This window comes from Danio rerio, chromosome 22, assembly GCF_049306965.1.
Source record: "Danio rerio strain Tuebingen ecotype United States chromosome 22, GRCz12tu, whole genome shotgun sequence".
Classification (NCBI taxonomy): domain Eukaryota; kingdom Metazoa; phylum Chordata; class Actinopteri; order Cypriniformes; family Danionidae; genus Danio; species Danio rerio.
This window is the reverse complement of record NC_133197.1, coordinates 19,272,712-19,277,500: the sequence shown is the minus strand read 5'-3', so window position 1 is coordinate 19,277,500 and position 4,789 is coordinate 19,272,712. Positions and strand designations below refer to the sequence as shown.

The window sequence follows — 4,789 nt, the reverse complement described above, 5'->3', positions numbered from 1 at the left end:
GTGAAGCAATTAGTAATGTAATGTCTGAAAAGCTCAATCTATGTTGAAAATGTATCAGCAGTTTACAGCTTATAATGGACTTTTAGCACACAACTATAGCATGCCTATTCACGTTCAAAAGAGTGTGCCATTGACTTCTTTGGTCGTGATGAACTGCAAAATGATCTCACTAACCTTTGTTAAACAAGAACAATGAGACTTAACCAACAAATATTGTTACCCATTCATTTAAATCAGAGTTTATCACTGTCAATAACATAAAAAAAAAAAAAAAACATCAAAATCTGCTTTAAGACGTTCAGTTTTACATTAACTGATCATTACAGCTTGAACAAAAGATATAATTGATTCACATAGGCTAACACATATGAATTAAAGTGCACACTAATATATTTCTCTTGGATAATTTAAAGAGAATAGTAAACAGTCGAGTTTCGATCACTTTTCGTGACTAACTGCATAAACAAGATAAACAATAATATTTTATTATTCCAAAAGGATTAGTTTTTATTTACACAATCACAGAATTAATACTGTTGGATAAGTATACGCCTGTACAATGATTTTTTCAACATCCACGGTACTTTATAATGTTAAATCAGGAAAAAAACACGTTTTGCCAAGTTAGTTAATGGATTCGTCTACAGAAACTTTCTTTAACGCAGTTAGCATACACACAAATTCGTTTCATGTTTCTTTAAAATAATTAAAATAGTTTTCAGTTACTACACACGTTACAATCTAACATTGTGTTAAAGGAAAATGAACTTTCAGGCGTGTTTGTAACTGTTAGCGTTAGCATACATTAGCTCCAGTCGTGTTTCTTAAAGCAAGTTACATTTCGTATCAAACTGTTGTAAATTACTAAACGCTGTTACAACCAAACACCGTGGAAATGTTTTAAGCTCTAAATTCGCTAATTATACAGAACACAAGCAGTAAAAAGCTTACCTTTCTGACCGGAATCCACATGAAATATTTAAAAAACCAAACTTTTTCTTCTTGTGATCTTCGTGCCATGGTGGTTGACAACCAGCTTTTTGGAGCATTACCGCCACCGTCTGGATTGGAGTGTGGATCATGAGTTTAGTCACGCATGTGTTTATTATGAAACCAACTTCTGCTTTAAAACAAAAACAGTCAGCACAGGAGCGTGCTATCTCAAAAATAAGCGAATTTTACATAGTTTTTCTCTAGATGACATGTATAATCTATTTATAAATAATATTGTTTTGTTTGCGTCTAAACATTGCGACCATCCACACTAAATATTCTTTTTTTTTTTTTTTTTTTGCTATCGTACCATGAATATTTTCTCAAATTATCATTAAACATGGAGCTAACAGATTACTAGATAAAATAAGAACTTAATCGGTTGCCATCAGCCTTAATCGGTTGCCATATGGTTGACCGGAATCGGGCCAGTGCTTTACAGCCGCATCACAACCGCATGTGCACGAGCGAGCTGCGGGCCGCACTCGGCCCGGAAAACACTCGCCGATGCCGAGTCGGAGCCGGAGGCGCCGGAGGGCAGCCGAGCTCGGGCCAATTACTGCCTGCTATCTGGGCAGGGCCCTTGGGTCAGATGACTAGCTGTTTCGCTGGAGGAGGTGTTTGATATAAAGTGTGATTCCTCAGTGCTCATCACATATTTCACAGGAAGTGTGTATATGTGTAGGTCTGTGCATGTGCTTCTCTTGTTGGAGCTAGCCTGCACCCAACTCCCTAGCAGAGCTGATTGTGCTTTTATATGAAGTGCTCTGAACATGCTGTGAATTAATAAGTTATATTTTGTTAAAGTTATGTTTTTTTCTGTAAATTGTATATATTTTATGTCTCCGTGCCCATTATGGTAGCGAACCTGTGTGCCCGTTTCCTTTAATTTCCCATTTTAGGGTGTGGCTTGGTCTGTAGATCACATCTGTTTAAGGCAGGGGTGTCCAAACTCGATCCGGTTTCCTAAGTTTAGCTTCAATTTGCTTCAACACACCTGTTTCTAGTATATGAAGCAAGTGCTTGATTATCTAGTGTAGATGTGTTTGATTAGGGTTCTAGCTAAAGACTGTTTATCAATTCCAAGAATGCAGAGAACGGACTTGCGTCCTTGTGAAGACCGGTCTTGCCAGGGTACCTCAGAAAAACGAACTGGCGAGACTGCGAGAACACAGAACGCTATGAGAAATGAAATGTTGTGTTCCTCCCGATGATCACATGACCTTCCCGTATTTTTTATGCAAAATTATTTAAACATTTCAGCATTCATAAAACGATTTACTGTTTTCCTTAAAAATATATACTTACAAATACTTACAAATATACTTTCCACAATACAAATAAAACACATTTTAATATGAATCTCAGCAAATAAACACCCTTAATATGTTTATGCCTTTATTAAGATTTTCATATTTTTGTTTACTTTGACCGTCTCATTTAGGGAAACTCCTGAGAGGAATAACTTATATATCTGAACTTAAATAATAAGCAGGTATAGAAAGCTGCACTTGCAGCGCTTCTCACCACCTTTATTCAGATGCAATGACATCTAAGACTTCTTGGGAAATTTTTGCACTCAAGTCTGCATCCACGCATCCTCCATTCTTGAGTTTTGTAACTGAACTTTGACGGTTAATGATGACGTTACACAAGAACACAGGGATGCAAGAATGCTGAAGAACACATATTGAGAAACAGCCAATCTCTCAAGGACACCGGCCCTCCAGGACCGAGTTTGGACAGCCCTGGTTTATTGAAAAGTGTGTATTCTTAGCACTGGGCGTGTAAAGCATTTTAGTAAACGTGTTAAATATGCTATAGAAATTTGTTGTTGTGTTGCAGAAGCAGACAAGTTTCACAACTTCACAACAAATAATTTCAAACCATGTCAAACCATGTGAACCTGTTAGAACTACAGTTAAGCTGCTGAACAAAAAAAAAATGCTCAAGATTTCAATAAGTACTCAATATTTAAAAGCTTATGAATGTTCCTAAATACAGCTTGGTGTGCTGCATCTGAATATTAAATTCTCCCTTACAATTTACAGTAGTATATAAACAGTATGTGTACTGAGTTGTATGTCCAAATTCATAGTATTCTAAAAAGTTGAAGTAGAAGTACTAGGATGGCCTACTATTTCTGCCCGAATTCTTTAGTGTACATGAGACGAACATTTTACTGTTCCATGAGCACTTAAAGCTGGTTAGGTCATATAATAGTGTCAACTTAGCAGATGGAAAACATCCGAATTTCATTTATAGCACCCATTTTCTTGCCTAATAGAACATACTTTTTTAAATGTCTGTGAAGTATAAATTCACAAATTGTACTTACTTAGAAGCATGATTTCTAATAGTGTTCCATTATAAAATTTAATGTAATTTACTCTCAGGTTGTCCAAGATTTAAGTGATTCTTTCTTCAAATGAACAATAACCTAACTGGAAAAAATAATTCTTGGTGCTAAATGGTTACTGGCACAGAACAAACAACAACAAAAAAGACAGGCCAAACCAATTTTCCTGTGGCTTCTTATAATACAATGAGGATATTTCTGCATAGTTTCAAATTTTGTTTTATAAGACCTCAATGTATCATCAAGTTCCATGGTTTGTAACTCCTTCCCTACCTTAGATGAGATATCTTGTCAACTGAGAGACAAATCTTCTCCGCCACTGCCAAGTTTTTTTTTTCTAGCAATCTGGGTTCTAGATGCACTTACTATGATGTACAGTTGAAGTCAGTTTTATTAGCCCTCTTCGAATTCTTTTCTTTTTTTTTATGTTTAACAGAGCCAGAAAGTTTTCACAGTATGTCTGATAATATTTTTTTTTTCTCTGGAGAAAGTCTTATTTGTTTTATTTTGACTAGAATAAAAGCAGTTTTTATTTTTTTAAACAACATTATAAGGTCAAAATTATTAGCCCCTTTAAGCTATAATTTTTCTCGATAATCTACATAACAAACCACTGTTATACATTAACTTGCTTAATTACCCTATACCTGCCTAACCTAATTAACCTAGTTATGCCTTAAAATGCCATTTTAAGGTGTGTTGAAGTGTCTTGAAAAATCTAGTAAAATATTATTTGCTCTCATCATGGCAAAGATAAATCAGTTATTAGAGATGAGTTATTAAAATTATTATGATTAGAAATGTAATGAAAATATCTTCCCTCCGTTAAACAGTAAAAATAAACGGCTAATAATTCTGAGGGTTCTTTTACACCTGTGAACCGATTCAGTTGTTCCAAACCAGGGATTAAAATTGTTACATTGTTGCTCTTTGCTCTTGGTGCTGTTGGCTGCAAAGTTTCTAAACGGACCAAAAGAGAAGTCAGGTGTGAGTAAACTCTCCTCACATTGTTCAGAGTTTCACGGTTTATTTTGCAGAGTCCCGCTCAGCTGTCAGGGGGGTTGGTGGTTTGACAAAGTGCGCACGATGTGTCTAAAGAGCGAGGAGGGATGCGGTGGGGAGGGGTGAGAATGGTGCGCGACGTATGCAGGCATTCTGGAGTCTGCTGCATTCGTGGGAGACTCCTGAAACTTCCGGGAGACTTCGGATGTCTGTTGAATAACCTCCCTCCCTACTCATAAAGCAGGTCGCACACCAGAAGCGCCGCTCGGCGCCCGGCGACGGCTCAGGACGCAGTTCATTTTTCAGCCGCGCCACAGAGTGCCATCTGATTAGTTTCATGTTAAATATTATTCGAATGTGCGCGTCTGGTGTGGGATACTTTAATCTGTCATGTACGCGCCGTGTCGCGGCGCCGAGCGGCACTTCTGGTGTGCG

The 4,789-nt window shown here is 37.1% G+C and overlaps 1 long non-coding RNA gene across 1 annotated transcript in view; it reads right to left on the bottom strand.

Moving 5' to 3' along the window:
- LOC137490599 (uncharacterized) overlaps window positions 1–1,006 on the bottom strand; it is a 3,402-nt gene extending 2,396 nt beyond the window's left edge. Inside the window, exon 1 of the long non-coding RNA XR_011010330.2 lies at window positions 952–1,006. This is a non-coding gene — a long non-coding RNA (uncharacterized lncRNA). The remainder of the gene's footprint in view (window positions 1–951) is intronic.
- Window positions 1,007–4,789: the final 3,783 nt, after the last annotated feature.